Raw genomic sequence first — 20,035 nt, 5'->3', positions numbered from 1 at the left:
ACTCGATTACAGCAATCTTTTTCCCACGCACCGCCGTAGTTACATTACACACCGCCGTGTTACACACTGCAGTTCAGAGCCCTGTAGCAGCAGAGGGCTGCAATTATGAAGAATAAGGATGTAGAACGTTAATAACGTTTGTTTTATTTGAAAAGCTTTAAGACTATTCAAATAAACAATTCAGAGGGTTTACTTCTCAACATGTCTTCGTATCTTATTGCCGCTCTCAGTACAGTGAGAGAATCTTGAATTTCATTAATGTGATACGTCTACGATCGTGGTTGTGATATGTGAAAATTAATGTCTACAACCACGTTATAAAAAGGACAGGTGGCAAGTTGTTGCCAGTTAACACGAAAATACACACGATGATACCTCAAAAAGTTTAGAAATGTTAAGCACCTATGTACGGTGCAAGTATAGTTTATTACTGCAAATCTTCTACTACGACAATAACAGCGAGAATTTCCTACTTCATACTGCGGCCTCTGTATAGCTGTAAACCCGTAGAACTCACAGTAATGTGATCAGCGTCTATGTTGAATGTGAACGTGCAATAACCATTCACAGACGGTAGGTGGCAGTGGTAGCAGTGGCAGGTAGATAAAGCGTGTCGGGAGGACGCATGGTCATTGGTTTTCGGGACAAGGCTGGAAGTATATTCGAAACGGATAAGTTTGTAAACTGTTTACATGCTGCCGTAGTTACATTGTTCCGCGTGGTAAAACGACACTATCTAAAATCGGCGCCGAGGCAACTGCGGTGCTCCATGCTCCATAGATGATAGGGGTAAACGACGGCTGCAGAGATGTGTATGGGCTAACAGACGTACATCTGTTGAGCAACAGCCAAGAGGCTGCCAACAGCGTCTGCTCTACGACTCTGCACCAGACGCCCGGTTCATGCACCCATGCTGACTGCCGTTCATCGATGATAAAGGCTGGAATTTGCACAACAAGACGGTAATTGGACGTCCAATGAGTGGCGACAGGGGGTTTTTTCTGTTGAATCAAATCTTATGTTCCGTCAGATAGATGGCCAGTGGCGCCTACGGCGTGAAAATTCTGATAGCAAAGGGTCCAGGCCGCAGGAGGGAGCTTATTGTTTGGGGAATGTTTTCGTGGAATTCCCTTCCAAGATGCTACTCCAGGCGGGTGTAAAATGAATGTGCGCAACGGAGAATAATTAACGCTAAAATTAAGATGAGGCCCTGTGTGACTACCTCCTAAAGCATATCCTAGGATCTCTTAATTTTATAAATTACAATCTAAACATAAATTTAATTTTATCCATTGTTTTTCAGTGTTTGGTCCGCGACTGTTTTACTTTCGTAAAATGAAGAACAAACCGCCTTCAGTCACAAGTTGCGTTTATTTATTGTACTATGCATTTCGAGCCCTGGAGGCTCATCTTCAGGTGCTTTTTAGTGATTTACTTTCAGGTTTTTTAGTTGTTTGCCTGTTGGTATTACATTTTTGTGTTACAACATGGTTTATTGTAGATATAAGTTTAACAGCGTTAATAATCTGAAAATAACTTACAGTTTAACATTGTATGACGTCTGTTTGTACAGTGCAGTTGGTATACACAATATACATCTTTAATTTTGCAGTACATACTGGTATATATACATAGTTACACACTTTTTCGCACATCGTAGTAGCAGAACGTAAACATGTCAAAGATTCTCGTTCATACAGATGTTCTACTTCTAAATATAATCGATTTTCTTGTTTCACAGAAGATAATATGATATAGTATTATTAGTACACAGGTATTATTAAAATAATTATTTGGTAACATGTTGTGGGTTGTCAGCTGTTTGTACTATTATAGATTTGATACCTCAGGAAAAAATAAACTTTTAAAGGTGTAGAAAAAATTGTGGCTGTTAAACTCTGTTTGTTCATTCAACAAGTTTTCGGAATATTTTTCTTTGTGTAGCATTATTTCTAACTGTTCTAGTACATTAAGATTTTTACTGTGGGGTTCTGTGTGAAGTACAGTTAGGCTGTTGTGGATGTCAAGTCTGTGTTTATTAGTATACATGTGGTTAGCTGTTTTAGATTTTTCAAAATGGTTTAGTCGAAAGGCGTCGGTGTGTTCTTTATACCGTGAGTTGAAGTTTCTTCCAGTTTTTCCTATGTAAAATGCAGGGCAACTGTTACATTATAATTTATATATTCCACTGTGTTGTGTTATTGGCTTTTATATGTTCACTGTGTGAGGTAAGTGGTATCCATGTTTGCTGTTTGTGGAGCAAGATATTTTAATATTTTTTTTAATAAGTTAGCTATTTTTTGTGATACTGTGCCTAAGTATGGAATGATTGTGAAGATTTGTTTTGTGTTGGTAGTTTTCTTTTCAGTGTTTTTGTGAGTGATGTTGGTCTGAAATTTTCTAGATAGTTTATCAATTGATTTTACAGAGTAACCATTGTTTTGATGGTATCTATTTCTTCTGTTAGTGCTTTGGGTTTTAAAGGTAATGTATGCGCCCTGTTCAACATTGTTCTAAATGCAGCATACTTATGTGTGTTCGGGTGGTATGAAGATTCATGTATTGTGATGTCAGTGTAGGCTGGTTTTCGGTAAATGTACAAGTTATGTTCTTGTTGTTCATTCACAATTGTGAGGTCTAAGGAATTTATGGATTGATTTGTTTCATGTTCTATTGTGAACTTCATTTTATTGTGGAGTGAGTTGAATGATGTGAGGAGTTCTTCAAGTTCATCTTTAGTGCCATCAAATAAGAGTAGTGTGTCATCTACATATCTCTTGTAATACACAATTTTTTGGACAAGTTCATTTTCTCCTGAAGATGAGCCTCCAGGGCTCGAAATGCATAGTGCAATAAATAAACGCAACTTCTGACTAAACATAAATGAATGATGAAGCCAACTGATCCTACTAAATGATAAACGTTGTTCCTGCTTATGTATTTATTCTAGATTAAAAATAAACCTTTATATTTCAAAGTTTAAATTTCCTAAGTAAAATTACTAATCAGTCGCTCAACCCTGCCCCTTATTATGACTGCGCGGTCTAATATCAATAACGCGAAATGAGTGACATCATCTACGTACCCAACACTAGAAGACGCTACTTTCAAATATGATCTACGGTGATGTGGAATCTTAGTGGTAATAAACTAACGTGGTCACAGCTGTTTAGCTTTTATAGCCCTAACAAGCCTAAGCAATCTGCGATATCACCGTATGTACTGCGTCCGGCGCGTCGAAGTGATGGTCCTCGTACTCGTCTGCGACGATGGAAGAACTTCAGCCACAAATAAACTCTTTCAAACACTAAGACGGCAGAAGGCGGTCCTCTGACTAATTTACTATAATACTGTCTTCTCCTTTCTGTGTTCTACAGACGAGAAACGCGAACTCCCAACCACAAGGACGCAGTTCAGATAACGTCTCAACGTAAGTATAGGCAGAGGAAGTGCTCTCAATTACTGAAAGCTGCGTACTCAACGACGACTTCCAACCCGGAGGTGAAGTCCAGAAACGTATAGGTTCGCAACAGTACAGTGCCTAACTGTTCTAACTATAAACTCTCCTGAGAGCAAAGACAGCAAATCCGTCCGTAACAATAAAGCTGATATCGAGTGACCGTCACACACGAGCGCTCACAATGGAAGACCGCGTCTCTCCAGCACTGGCTTCCCACCAAGGCTTGGCTCCCCATCATCGTAATTTCGAGAACCAATCATATTCCCGAAACCACGGAATATTCTCCCTCTCTACAGATTCTTACGAAAGCCGACCAACCATATTTTAGTCTTTTGTCGTGCAGCGCGGAAACTCGTACAATGGTAAGCTTCTGAATAAAAATCCTTGGAAATAACCCAACATACGCGGTTTTCGAGGTGCCTCTTCTTCGTTCCTCTCACCTGCGTCCAAGATTTTCAGCGTTCGGAAGTGTTATCCGGTTATCCTTCCGGCCCCTACTACAACAGCAGCAGGCCGTCACCCTATTGTGCTCCAGAGCTCAGGTGCCACGACGTCCGTCTTGCTACACCCTGTCTTTGAGCAGGACCAACACCTGTGCGGGCCTTCCACCCAGAGCTTTCAGTTCTGCCTGCCGTTTGATCTCCACTGGCGTTCCAACCTCTACTAGTATAGGCAATCATTCAGTACGCCGTTTTTATAATAAAGACATTCCGTCACCTTCCATGCAATAAGCGCTAACAATTATTTACAAGACGTACGTGACAATGTCAATCTCCTTTATATATTCATATATACAATGTACAATCTATCACATGTTACCTAATTGCGTTTGTAGATCACGGCAAAGTGTGTGGATGAGTTCTTCTAAGATGCGAAATTATAACCACCTTACAGCCTGGGTGATCTCGTCATTCCGAAAGGCACAATGGATCAACGCAAGTATACAACTATCCTTGGGGACCATGTTCACCCCTACACGCAGTTTGCTTTCCCTCGGCACAATGGCATCTACCAGCAGGAGAATGCAACATGTCACGCAGCTCGCAGTGTACCTGCGTGATTCGAAGTGCACCGGGATTAGTTTACTGTACTCACCTAGCAAAGAAACACCTGAGATTAAAAGATAATCGAGAATATGTGGAGCACTTCGATCGAGCTGTTCTCTCCATGGATCCCCAGCTGAAAAACCTAGCGCTGCTGATCAGGGCACTGGAGTCGGCAAGGATCCATATCCCTGGCCGTACCTTCCAGAACCTCACCGACTTTCTGATGTTCAGTTGACGTGGAACCGTTTCCAATTGACCTGTAGTGTTGAAGACGTACACTGCACAGGTCGTCCACGTTTGAGAGGTAAGCAGGAAGATCGATATCAATGACTTTTGCGTCAAAGGAACCGAGTGCTCAAGAAATAAAACCGGTATTCGAAAAGACTACAGGACGTCATGTATCGCATCAGCGTGTTAGGAATCTCCATCTCTGACGACCAAGGCGAGCGCCACGTCGTACACCAGAATATCGTATATTCCGTTACAGAGGGGCAAGAAATCACACAGAATGGATGGCCCAGGATTGGCATCGGGGGATTTTACGGACGAAACTTGGATCCGTTTTTACGCTGATAATCGCAGACAATGTGTTCGGAGGCAAGCCGGTAATACTGAACGCCTGAAACGCTGTGTCCTACATGTTCAACAAGGCGGTGGTAGAGTAATGTTCTGGGATGGCATTACATGGGGCGACTGTGCACTTTTCGTGGTAGCTGAGGGCAGCGCCATTTCTCTAGGGTACAGGGACGAGATTCTGCAACCAATAGTGGGATTGAATCGCCAACACTTTGCTTACAATTTCATCTTGATGGATGACAACTAGCGTGAGCATCGCGCTGTTCTCGTGAAAAAGTTCCTTCACCACGCTAAAATCGCGAGGATTGAGTGGCCTGCCTCTTCCCCGGACATGAACCCAATCGAACACGTGTGGGATCGACGGGAAAGAACCGTTTTGGACGTCGACAACGACCACATTCTCTGCGCGACTTGAGTCGAATCGCCATTGAAGAGTGGGGCAGTTCGGACTAGGGCTTGCTTGATGATGTGATCGATGGTTTGCCACGACATTTTCAGGCTCGCTTCGGAACAAGTGGACGTTTCACCGCGAACTGACGTTGCTCAGTAGAGTTGCGAAAGAACCTTCAAGGGAACAGACGATTTTTTCGTTACACAAAAGATTTGATTTGATTTGGTGATCTGGACACACTGAAAAAGAAAATGTAATCATGCATGAGAGCCACGAATTTCGAAATAAAGGGGTGATGCAAAACTTTTGCTGACGTGTGTGTTTACAGACAAGGATAGAGGAGATACGGCACGGCCAAACGTAATGTTCTTCACCCTCGGTGGACACCACCGGTAACACCTCGGCCATACCTCGGCATCTAGCTGCAACAGCATCCTACATCGTCAGTGTTACATGGCTACGTGGCAATATTGCTGGCGGCAACATTACTGCAGCCACATATTGCCATAAAAGTAGTTTTACACGTTTACACATACAACATATCTTCACAGCTACCTGAAACAACCTTCTCCATCGGCAGTAGTGTCCGTCCGTATGGAGGTACTGCTGTTTGTTACTGTTGGATACTACCAGTGTTGTTAGCAACGGAACAGCCGTCAAGCATTGCCGCAAAAACTGGCCTGTGTAGATACACCTTCACAAACGCCCATATACACATAGAGCATATAACGGTAAATACCAGCAACACCCTTTTTTCCTTCCAATCCCTTGCTTCTTCTACAGTTTTTACCCTCTATGGTTAGCTCTAGTACATAGAGGTCATTCCCTGATGTCTTAACAAAAGTCCTACCATTCTATCCCCTGTTCTTTTAGTGTTTTCCACATGTTCCCTTCCTCGCCGATTCTGCGCAGAACCTCCTCGTTCCCTATCTTTTCAGTTCACCTATTTTCAACATTGGTCTGTACCACTACATCTCAAATGCTTCGAATCTCTTCTCTTCCAGCTTTCCCACAGTCCATGTTTCACTACCATACAAAACTGTGATCCAAACGTACATTCTCAGAAATTTCTTCCGCTGATTAGGACGTATGTCTGATACTAGTGGATTTCTCTCGGCCAGGAATCTGTTTTTTTCCAGTGCTAGTCTGCTATTTATATCCTACTTGCTCCGTTCTGTTAACTTCATCGACTTCGTGATTATGAGTTCTGATGTTAAGTTTCTCGCTGTTCTCCTTTGTGTTACTTCTCTTTACATTCGTCTTCCTTCGATCTACTATCAATCCATATTCTCTACTCATTAGATTGCTCAAAATGGTTCAAATGGCACTGAGCACTATGGGACTTAACATCTGAGGTCATCAGTCCCCTACACTTAGAACTACTTAAACCTGACTAACCTAAGGACATCAGACTCATCGATGACCGGGACAGGATTCGAACCTGCGACCGTAGCAGCAGCGCGGTGCCAGACTGAAGCGCCTAGAACCGCTCGGCCACAGCAGCCGGCTTCGATTGTTCATTCCATTCAGGAGATCACGTAATTCTTCTTCACTTTCACTCAAGATAGCAATGTCAATAGCGAATTGTATCAACCATTAATTTTAATCCGACTCTTGAACATTTCTTTAATTGCTTCTTCGATGTACGGATTGAACAGTAGGGGCGGACGGCTGCAGCCCTGTGTCACACCGTTTTTAATCCGAGCACTTCGTTCTTGGTATTCCAATCTCACCGTAGCTTCTTGATTCTCGTACATGTGTATTACACGCCTTTTCATATAACTTACCACTATTTTTCTCAGAATTTCGAACGTTTTGCACCATTTTACATAGTCAACCACATTTTTTCAGATTGAAAAATCCCATGAACGAGTCTTGACCTTCCTTTAGCCTTGCTTCCATTAGGAATCACAACGTCAGAAATGCCTCTATGGTGTCTTCGCCTTTTCTAAAGCCAAACTGGTCTTCGTCTAACAGATCCTCAATTTTATTTTCCATTCTTCTGTATGTTTTTCTTGTCAGCAACTTCGACGCATGAGCTGTTAAGCTGAGTGTGCGATAATTCTCGCATTGACCGTAATTGCTATCTTCTGAATCAGTTCTATGATGTTTTTGAGACAATCTGATGGTATATCGCCAGCCTCATACATTCCACAAACCAACGTGAGTAGTGGTTTGGTTGACACTTCTCTGAATGATTTTAGTAATTCCAGTGGAATATTATCCATCCCTTCTCTCTTATTTAATCTTAAGTCTTCCAAAGTTCTTCTAAATTCTGATTCTAATATTTGATTACCTATCTCAACCATGCATTCTCTCCTGTGCAGTTAACGGTGGAATTCCCATGACATCGTTAACGTTGGTCCCGGCGGAGGTTCAAGTCCTCCCTCGGGCATGGGTGTGTGTTTGTCCTTAGGATAATTTAGGTTAAGTAATGTGTAAGCTTAGGGACTGATGACCTTAGCAGTTAAGTCCCATAAGATTTCACACATGTTTATTTGTTACCGTTACCGCACTTGCTTTTAATTTCACTGGAGATTCTTTTGACTTTTATATAGGCTGAAGCAGTCCTGACAATCATTTCTTTTCGATTTCTTCACATTTTTCATGCAGCTTCATTTCTTCTGCAGAAACCTGTCATACGGTCGTATTGCGGTGTATTACTGCCACGCTAACGGCAACACTATTATGGGCACACTCAGAAAAAAATTGTTCATGTGTAAGTAAGCACATTCGTAGACATATATACGCATACAAAATGTCTCGGCAACTACCACCAATAGCCTTCTCCTTCAGCAATATTGCCCACAATATTGCGCGTATTCACACAGACACGCACAAACACACAGAAGGTATTCAAGCAGTGTGAGTGGAGGTGAGGGTGCCGCCACGGCTGGTGAGCGCCCAGCGGTCACGTTTTGTGGCACGGAGCACGCTGGTAGCGCAGCGGCCCGTGTTGAGATTGCAGAGCGGCGCGGCCAGGTGTAGGCATGCGGCCGGTCCCGTGAGTCAGCCACTGCAGCGCCCGCTGCTATCGACTGCACCGCTGACGGCGGTGGCCGCGGCGACGCAGTAATTGGATTTGAGCGGCGCGGCGGTCCCGCCGTCTAGACGGCCAGGCCGCGCTGACTCACCCTGCAGCGCCGCGCCGCGCACCACACATCGACCGCCCCGCCACGCCACGCCGGCGCGGCTCAGCTGACGGCCGCGCGCCACCTCACCCAGCGTCGCCACCTCTCGGCGACTCCAACTCCCGACTGTCCTCAAACGGGATGCAATAGTCATCGTTACGCAAGTCACTGTGGTTTCCACACCTACCAGGTGCGTTCAACACTTTCTCAGCCGGAAAAAATATGGAATTCCTTGTGGGAAATGGTGGGCTATTCCCACTATAGCCCCTACAGTCATGCAGTTCCGATAGGCGGCGGTACTATACGTAGCCATTGACGTCTGTCAAGGAGATGCGTCCCAAACAGGAAACTCAGTTTCTTTTTGGAGGAAAACTAGAGCATCGCAGATATTCATAGGCTGTCGCAGAGTGTCTGCGGAGACCTAGTAGTGAGCAGAAGCACGGTGAATCGTTGGACGAGGCGTCTGTTATCATCGCAACAAGGTCACGCAAACTCGTCTGATCTCCCGCGTGGTGGCCACCCGGTCACAGCTGTGACTCCTGAAAAGTTGGAACGTGCAGACACTCTCACTCGAGGTGATCAACGCATCACAGTCAAACTTCTCGCTGCACAGCTAATCGTCTCTGTTGGTAGTGCTGACATTCTCGTCCACCAGTTGGGGACCTCAAAGGTGTGTGCCCGCTGCCATCCACGCCACCGTTAGACCGTAAAGAGCAACCAAGGACCATCTGTGCGGGATTACCTGCTCGTTACGAATCTGATAATGACAAATTTTCGTCGAACAACGTTGCAGGCTTTGAAACAAGTGTTCATCACTTCGAACTGGAAATGAAACGGCGATCCGTGGAATGGTGCCACACTACCTCCACTCTGAAGAAAAAGTTCAAACCACAGCCGCAGCCGGTAAAGTCTTGGCGACGAACTTCTGAGATGCTGAAGGGATTATTCTGTTTGATGTCCTCCCTTATGGTCCAGTGATCAGCTCTGAAGTGTATCGTGCTATCCTCAGAAAATCGAAGAAACTACTTCAACTTGTTTGTCACCACAAGAATGCAAACGAACTTCCCCTTCTCCTTGACAATACAAGGCCTTACGCAAGTCTGCGCATCCGAGAGGAGCTCACAAAGCTTCATTGCCCTGTTCTTCCTCACGCACCCTACAGACCGGATCTCTCATAATCCGACTTCCATCTGTTCGGGGCAATGAAGGATGCACTCAGTGATAAGCAGTACGTGGATGATAGGAAGATTATCGATGCAACAAGACGTTGGCCCCTGCAAGAACCTTCCACTCCTAGTAAACCTCCAGAAATGTCTCAGTTCAGCCGGTGAACCCATAGATGGTGGTATAAGGGGCATACAGTATAACTGGCCACCATTTCTCACTCGAGTTTTGCGATAATTAAACCTGCAGAGCCGTAGCAGCGCTGTCGGATTCCGAAAGCGTAACACTATTGTCTATGTTTTACGTACTCGTAATGAAGTGGGAAGAACTTCTTTGTGCAAATAATTTTTATATGTGATGCGGTTATGGTGCGTATATTTAAGAAAGCACTTCTTCATACTGGTTATAATCCAACTATTAACGGTAAAACGTCATAGTTTACCATATGACTAGATTGAATGGCATTCTACCGACGACTACCGACTATGGAGCACAGTCTGTAACTCAAGTGTACTATCGGTATAGTTCGTATAAGAGCGTGCATTATGCCAAAATTATTCACTTATTTACTAATATCAACGTTTCCTGGCATTGTAAAATTACTGAAAGATAGTGTTTAAGACCTGTAGCTTCTCCCTGTCACTTGCATGGATGACCATCCAGTCTGCCGAGCGCTGTTGGCAAGCAGGATGCACTCAGCCCTTGTGAGGCAAACTGAGGAGCTACTTGATTGAGAAGTAGCGGCTCCGGTCTCGGGAACTCACATACGGCTGGGGGAGCGGTGTGCTGACCACATGCCCCTCCATATCCGTATCCAGTAACGCCTATGGGCTGAGGATGACACGACGGCTGGTAGGTAGCGTTGGCCTTCATAGCCTCTTCGGGAGAAGTTTAGTCTATGACAAATAAAAACACCTACAGCCGTCCTTATCATTTGATTTTATTTCGTCGCAAAATAAAATAAATTCATAAGGACGGCTGTAGGTGTTTCTATTCGTCACGATAGTTAACGGCCGTTGTCCCAGAGACGTCCTACTAAAAGGATGGACATACAAGAGTTTAGTTTAATTTTAGCTTCTCCTAAAGACTGAGCAGCAAAAGGCAACTCTTTGTAGCACATATGTATTCATAACAATTACTTGATTCGCGCCAGAATGAATGTACTTTCCATTCCTATCTCTTTGCTGACGCCACGAGCGATTGCTGCATCGGCACCTCATCTCACTGGCTCTGAAAGCGCCAGATGGCCAACCAGCTACGCTAGCCAATCTTGGAACCTACCGCTCACTCCTTACTCCCTATGTACTGCACCTATGTGAAATAGCAAACTGGAAATGCAGTAAAACGTGCTCGTATCAGCAAATAAGGGGTATCTCACCCTCTGACGTCGACCAGTAGCATAGTGCTGTGCAGACATACTGGCCCTCTTAGTGAGATGGTACAAGGCTATCTATTGAACGGAGGTTATATCGAAAAATTCAGTTTTCTAGCCGAAGGAGTGGGGAATAATGTGGTGTAGTAGAATCCTGAATAAAACCAACCTATATTCAGGAAAATATGTGTTGCGTTACTTACTGAACGCCGCTCGTAGATCGACATCTACGTGTATACTCTGAAAGCCTCGTTCCAGTGTGTGACGGAGGGGACTTCGTGTAATAGTGTCATTCCCTCTTTTCCAGTTCCATTTGCGTATGGTTCATGGGAAGAACGATTGCTGGTAAGCCTCCATGTACGCTCCAATTTGATTTTATCTTCAAGGTCTTTACGGGAGATACATATACGAGGAAGCAATGTATTGGTTGGCTCTTCTAGGGATGTAGGCTGTCGAAACTTTAAGAGTAGGCCATAAGGTGATGCGGAACACCTCTCTAGCAGCGTGTGCTACTGGAGTTGACTGGGCATCGCCGTGGCGCTTTCACGCTTAATAAATGAACCTGTAACGAAACCTGCTGGTCTTCTTTGGATCTTCTGTGTTTCCTCTATCAGTCATATCTTGCACGGATCCCATACTGACGAGTAATATTCCAGTATTGGTCGAACGATTGTTTTGTAAGCTGCGTCCTTTATTAATGAACATTTTCTGGGGATTCACCAGTTAATCTCATCCCGTCAACTGTGTCACTCGCGATTAATCTTATGTAGTTGTTCCAATTCAGATCGCTCCTACGCGTACTCCACCCCTCTTCAGGCCTCTGTAGATTTTCCAGCATTTCACTACAAGTGTCTACCGTCGCGTTTTCTCCGTATACAACAGAATCATCCGCGAAAAGTCTCAAGTAACTTCCGACGTTATCTACTAAGTCATTGTGAAAAGTACTGATCGTTTCACAGTCCTTTGGGGGCAAACCCGAAGTTACTTTTACTTCTTAAGACTTCTCTCCATTGAGGATGAGATGCTGTTTTGCTTTTTGCTAGAAACTCTTCAATCCAGTCACACAGCTGATCTGACATACACCACGCTCGTATTTCGTTCATTTGGCGCCAGTGCAGAACTGTGCAAATGCTTTTCGAAAGTTAAGAAACACGGCCTCTACCTGGACGCCTGTATGTACTGCTTTCTGTGTCTCGTGGGAGGTCACAGCGAGCTGGGTTTCACACTATCGTTGTTCGGGACACATCGTTTTTCCTACAGAGGAGGTTTTCCGTCTCCAGAAATGTCATAATACACGAGCACAAAACATGTTCCGAAATTCTACAACAGACCGACGACAGAGATACAGGTCTGCAGTTTTGTGCATCTATTAGACGACCCTTCTTCACGTGGGAATTACCTGTGCTTTTCTCGAATCGAAAATAAACAATTTTTTTCAGCCTTCAGTTGCAAGGTAAATTTTACTCGTTTACCTAGGTTTCGATTCCAGTAATGGAATCTTCTTCAGAACAAAAAATTAAATTATTTTGAGAGCCAAACACTGGCCATGTCACAGATTAAAAATTAAAACAATAAAGACGCATAATCATAAGATTATGTCTGTCAAGATTAAAACCATTAAGGCGAGCGTAGACGAAGCTACGCCGGCGTACCTAGGTAAACGAGTAAAAACTACCTTGCAACTGAAGGCTGAAAAAAAAATTGTTTATTTTCTATACATATACGGTTGCTGACGCGCTGCATGATGTTAAAGATTTTTTCGAATCATTACAAACGCTTCGCTCCTCAAGAGATCTACGGCAGGGTAAGGTCGGCTGAAACTGGTCCAAATGTTTCAAATACACTACTGGCCATTAAAATTGCTACACCACGAAGATGACGTGCTACATACGCGAAATTTAACCGACAGGAAGAAGATGCTGTGATATGCAAATGATTAGCTTTTCCGCGGCACCTACAACGTGCTGACATGAGGAAAGTTTCCTACCGATTTCTCATATACAAGCAGCAGTTGATCGGCGTTACCTGGTGAAACGTTGTTGTGATGCCTCGTGTAAGGAGGAGAAATGCGTACCATCACGTTTCCGACTTTGATAAAGGTCGGATTGTAGCCTATCGTGATTGCGGTTTATCGTATCGCGACATTGCTGCTCGCGTTGGTCGAGACCCAATGACTTAGCAGAATATGGAATCGGAGGGTTCAGGAGGGTAATACGGAACGCCGTGCTGGATCCCAAAGGCCTCGTATCACTAGCAGTCGAGATGACAGGCATCTTATCCGCATGGCTGTAACGGATCGTGCAGCCACGTCTCGATCCCTGAGTCAACAGATGGGGACGTTTGCAAGGCAACAACCATCTGCACGAACAGTTCGATGACGTTTGCAGCAGCATGGCCTATCAGCTCGGGGACCATGGCTGCGGTTACCCTTGACGCTGCATCACAGACACGAGCGCCTGCGATGGTGTACTCAACAACGAACCTGGGTGCACGAATGGGAAAACGTCATTTTTTCGGATGAATCCAGGTTCTGTTTACAGCATCATGATGGTCGCATCCGTGTTTGGCGATATCGCGGTGAACGCACATTGGAAACGTGTATTCGTCATCGCCATACTGGCGTATCACCCGGCGTGATGGTATCGGGTGCCAGTGGTTACACGTCGCTATCACCTCTTGTTCGCACTGAGGGTACTTCGAACAGTGGACGTCACATTTCTGATGTGTTACGACCCGTGACTCTACCCTTCATTCGATCCCTGCGAAACCCTACATTTCAGCTGAATAATGCACGACTGCATGTTGCAGGTCCTGTACGGGCCTTTCTCGATACAGAAAATATTCGACTGCTGCCCTGGCCAGCACATTCTCCACATCTCTCACCAATTGAAAACGTATCGTCAATGGTGGCCGAGCAACTGGCTCGTCACAATACGCCGGTCACTGCTCTTGATGATCTGTGGTATCGTGTTGAAGCTGCATGGGCAACTGTACCTGTACACGCGATCCAATCTCTGTTTGACTCAATGCCCAGGCGTATCAAGGCTGTTATTACGGACAGAGGTGGTTGTTTTGGTTACTGATTTCTCGGGTTCTATGCACCCAAATTGTGTGAAAATGTCATGACATGTCTGTTCTAGCATAATATATTTGTCCAATGAATACCCGTTTATCATCTGCATTTCTTCTTGGTGTAGCAATTTTAATGGCCAGTAGTGTATAAAGAACACACATATTTTCACATGGACAAATTTTCATTGTGAATACTTAAGAACTTTGTCCTTTTGCGTACAAATTGTAATGCATGACATTGCGTAAATGTTGTTCATCATGACATTGCGTAAATGTTGTTCATCATGACATTGCGTAAATGTTGTTCATCATGACATTGCGTAAATGTTGTTCATCATGACATTGCGTAAATGTTGTTCATCATGACATTGCGTAAATGTTGTTCATCATGACATTGCGTAAATGTTGTTCATCATGACATTGCGTAAATGTTGTTCATCATGACATTGCGTACAAATTGTAATGCATGACATTGCGTAAATGTTGTTCATGGTTTCACAAAATTGATCTGAAGAATAGCTACATGAATCTGTTCGCTTTCTTCAAGTAAGACCAGTCGAGTCATAAATCCGGCGAATAGAATCAGTACAAAAAATGTATGTATCACGTTAAAATAGCAACACGTTTTCCACAAATAAACATCTTCTCTCACACTGCACCAACACCGTTCTCACGCTGCCATTGCCTTCACACTGAATCCAGTCACAAAATTTCGCCGACGTTGGGTCGCTGTATTTCATCTTGCAGAGTTCACAAGATTTGTCATTTTCGCCACGTTCCTTCGGAGGATTCTGATGAAGCTGACGGCCGTGATTCATGCTGTGGTGTTGTCTTTTCTTAACCTGGTGTTTCTTCAAACTATCGGGCTGGGACCACATTTTTCTTTCCTTTTCCAATCTTTGTTTTTTTTGTTGCATTTATATTTTCTGGGGATATAAGAAGTAGTGCTTTCTGTTTCCTGGCATAATATTTTACTGTAGTCTTCTTTGAAGACGGCAGCAAGTCGTGGAATGAAATAGAAGGCTTTGGCGTGTAATTATTTGGCCTATCATGAAATAAAGTAGCGGGAGGAAAAACAGACTGAAGTTCAGTTTCCTTTCGTGTGTTTTCTTGGCTCGACAATATACTAGCCAGTAAGAACTCGCGTTCAGCCACTGCTTTTTCACTCAACGGAAGATCCTCAGTTGAACAAAATCCATTTTCTGCAATCGCTGGTATTGTCGCTGTCATCCATGCAGCCTTGAAAATGTTTCCAAATGTGACTTGTTGATCTTCCTTGGGCCTATCGTGTTACGAATGGAGTTCATACATTCACTGTCGTAACGTGATTATAGTGGCTTAAAGAATGACCTGTCTAATGGCTTCAGGCGGTGAGTTCCTGTGCCTTGGTAGGAATATTCCGCTGCATGGCGCTTACTTCTACCCTGCAGGTATGCTTAAACCGCATTTTGCGTGTCATGTCTGGTCCACAGTGTGCAAATTTTTCTTCTGTATTTTCCATCTGCAATAAAGAACTAAAACAAAATAATACAAAACGAAAAAAATATAATAATTTCAATAATGGACATAAAATTATTGACCTTTTTCAGCGGATTGTATTGAGCCGATTCACCGAAAATGCAGAATATTTTTTCCCTACATTGGTAGTTCTGCGCAAGCATATTTACGCACTGGTAACACCTAACCTCTTCTGTAGTATATGAACTTTGGCGTGTAAGGCGTGAAACGTCTGAAAACAAACAACCTGCAACAATCGGCAGAATGGTCCAGCCTGGAGGAGACAGCATTATGGTCTGGGGAATGTTTACGTTGCATTCCCTGGGTGATCTCGACATTCTGGAAGGCATGATGGTTCAACGCAATTATGCATGTCTCCTTTGGATTCCCTAGATACAATTTGTTTTTAACTCAATACAATGGCGTCTACTAGCAGGACAACGCAACGTGTCACACAGCTCGCAGTGTGCGTGCGTGGCTCGAAGAGCAGCATGATGAGTTTACTAAACTCCACTAGCGATCAAACTCCCCAGATTTAAACCCGATCGAGGATCTGTGGCACCACCACGATCTGGCCGTTCGCTCCATGGATCCTTAGCCGAGAAACGTAGGGCAGCTGATTATGGAACTGTAGTCGGCATGGCTCCACATCCTTATTGACTCTTCCTGCACATCCGCGATACAAAAGGCGGTTATTTAGCTGTTGACTGATTGTCACAGTAAGGGGGTTTGGATCGTGTAAAAACTTTAAAATCTATGAATGTGTTCTAGGGCAGACAGGGGAAGTTCCATGTCTAGTCAGGAAGGACATCAGCTTACTAAATTTCCAGTACAGATAGCGAAATACAATTTTACAATAGCCTTCCACATAAAATAATAGTTATTTCATCTATCTCACCTTTTAGTAAAACCCCAAGTTCATTCTTGCTAGAGCTTTACTTCTATTCAGCAGCAGAATTTTTAGAAATGCAAAATATGTGAATTGAAACAAGAAAAAGCATGTATTTACTGCAATATTACTTGTAAATTTTCTGTATTTCTTATCAGTATGTGTGTGTGTGTGTGTGTGTGTGTGTGTCTCTGTAAGCTTGCATGCGTATACGTGTGCGTTTACGCTCGTACACCATATTTATAAAATAATCATGTATTCCAAAATCTAGAACGTTGTTCTGGATGAGTAATTAAACACAGAACTGCAGTGAAGAAGAACATCGCCCATTTAAGAAAGTAAATAAATAAATAAATAATGACATCTTAGAGGGTGAAGTAGGGAATGGAACATATTGTTTTTTTTTACATTAGTGAACGTAATTCATGTTAAAATGCATTAAATTTGCTGCATAATATACACATTGTATACTATATAGCTGACCACGCCCCCTCGCACGACAGCCTACGCACTGTCAATTACCATAGCAATTATGCGTGAGTGCAGCCGCGGGTAGCTAAAATTATATATATATATATATTTTTTTTTTTCGAGGACTCCGAGCAGCTACACTCGACTTCGTAACTCCGCACATCCATTCACTGCACTAGGCTGCACTTGTAACAGTAGACTATGTCTTTTATATTACGACTTCTTCAAGGCTTTATTTACTAATATGTCATTAACTGACATTTAATTATATCAAATCGTATCGGACAAGCATGTTTATGATAAATCTTCATTGTACCTTTGCCATGAAACGGCAAGTTTTCCTAACGCGCAACTTATAATACGAAAATAACCAAATACAAAAAACTCTTGAATGACATTTCCCTTCATTTTATTACAACTTGTGCCAATCACGAGGCGTTTTCTAGAGATCCTCAGCAGTGCTTTGATACAGCGTACATTCAAAGGACGTAAATTGTAACATAAAACTCACAAGATATGGGCTTCACCTGAAAACTACGAAATCCAAAACGGTGTTCCACAAGTTCTGCTAGTGATGCCTGATGCGATCTCGTATCTTATGCGGCACATTGCTGTTCACAAAGCAAAAATTTATCTTATTCAGTCTTCCTCGCTACAGAATACTATGGAATGTGAAATTTCGCGCTGCGACGTAACAAAGCACGACTAGCTCCTGGTCCGTGAGTACTTGCTCGTACCCTGTGAGGTACGCTTAACTGACGATCTATCCACCATCGCTACCGAGAGAAGTGACGCAGTGGTAACATGCTGAACTTGCATTCGGAAGAGCGCAACTCTAACACCGTCCAACACAGTCACTCAAAAGTCTAAGCCAGTGGTACAGACACAGGAAACTTCAGATGGCTCTACATAAAACAGTTTATATTCTACTCAAAGGAGCACTACAAAGTAATTCAACCGTAAAACTACACGATATTAGCATACTCAGACAACGGAAAACACGATATCTTGGTGTGCAGTTCGACGAACGACTGTCCTTTGACGAACACATCAGAACAACAACTGACCGGGCTGCCAAGATCATGCACAGGTTGGTCAAACTCAACATAACATATTGCAGGGTACCATAACACACTGAGAACTTACTATTGTGCGCTCTTTGAGTCTGTGGCCAGTGCTGCAGTCAGCGCATGAGCCCATGGAGTACGTCTGGTGACGAATCGCAACATTGTGCGGCGAGGGCAGAGAAGTGCCCTGGTAAGGCTGCCAGGAGCTTTCAACACCACGTCAGTGCAATCACTCTGCGTGGTGCTAGGAACCTTCCCTATCGACATAACCATTCGGTTTCGGACTGCAGTGTATTGGCTTAGGAGCCCGCCCGGTTAGCCGTTCGGTCTAACGCACGGCTTTCCGGACTGGGAAGGAGCGCCTGGTCCCCGGCACCAATCCGCCCGGCGGACTTGTCTCGAGGTCCGGTGAGCCGGCCAGTCTGTGGATGGTTTTTCGGCGGTTTTCCTTCTGCCTCGGCGAATGTTGGCTGGTTCCCCTTATTCCGCCTCAGCTACACTATGTCAGCTGTTGCTGCGCAAACAAGTTCTACACGTACGCATACACCACCATTACTCTACCACGCAAACATAGGGGTTACACTCGTCTGGTGTGAGACGTTCCCTGGGTCCCTGGGGGGGGGGGGGTCCACCGGGGGCCGAACCGCACAATAACCCTGGGTTCCGCGTGGGGCAGCGGAGGGGTGAAGTGGACTGCGGTAGTCGTCGTGGGGCTGTGGACAACTGCGGCTGTGGGGACGGAGCCTCTCCGTCGTTTCTAGGATCCCGGTTAACATACAATACAGTACATACAATTGGCTTAGGAGGGGTAGAGAGGAGAAGGTAATCGAGATTACCGGGCAGGACATTATCGAGATGTGCCAATTCGTTAAATGGCTGTTGATACTTGGCAAGGGGAATGGGAATTAAGTGATCAGGGTCGTAGGGTATATCAGTTCTTCCTGGACGTCAGGGAACGTGTGAGACTGAGCCGTATCAATCCCAGCTGGGATATGGTTCCCTTTCTGACAGGTTACGGCCCTTAACCCACGCACTCACACCACGTTGGCCGCAGCCACAGTGCTACTTGTAGATTTGGGGAACATGGATCCATAGGACACGTAATTTTTCACTGTCACCGATACAGACCAACTCACCAGCCACTAACACAGTACAACAACGACAAGATGTGGGCAGTAAGAGACAGAGACGAGTGGGAAATAGTAAATAAAATCGCTAATGATGTCTCAAGGACATTACATGACGAATACAGACAGACACGTCTGTGTAACAGAACAATGCAAAACGCACGAAGCGCGTAAGACAACAGCTCCAATTCGTGCACCATCCCAGACAGCAGCACCGAAACACACACTCACTCTAACAGTAAACACTTTCACTACCAGCAACAGAGACAACCTTAGACAAAATCTAAAATAATTAAACTGTGTCAGAATAAACAATGTAATGCAATCAACCTTATAAACCTGTTCTAGCTTCAGAATAAAGAGCAAGCATATTTATCTCACGTCCATTATACCGCTATTCGGATGTAATATTTGTAACTGAACACTTAGTATATAAGCACCATAACAGGTAAAATTCAAAACACATAATATAGGAACTCAAGATTAATTAATAACCCCAAGAAATAACATACTTTACATTCACACGCCAATGCGCTTTCCACAATGAATATAATAATTACAGTGTTTTTCAAAATAATGTTTAGAAATATTAATCCGTAAATTAAACTGTAGCAAACCGAGACTGCAAGGCTCGAAGTAGTTATGAGGCTTTTAGACCATTTCTAATGTATTTTAATTCATTATTACTTCCATTGCAATTGCTGAAATCAAAAATTGCTGTTTGTAATATGGAATACATCTTGTAATCCACATGAAAAGCTGTAAAATGAAG

Source organism: Schistocerca piceifrons, chromosome 6, assembly GCF_021461385.2.
Source record: "Schistocerca piceifrons isolate TAMUIC-IGC-003096 chromosome 6, iqSchPice1.1, whole genome shotgun sequence".
NCBI classification, from domain to species: Eukaryota; Metazoa; Arthropoda; class Insecta; order Orthoptera; family Acrididae; genus Schistocerca; species Schistocerca piceifrons.
Note: the sequence above shows the minus strand (reverse complement) of the source record.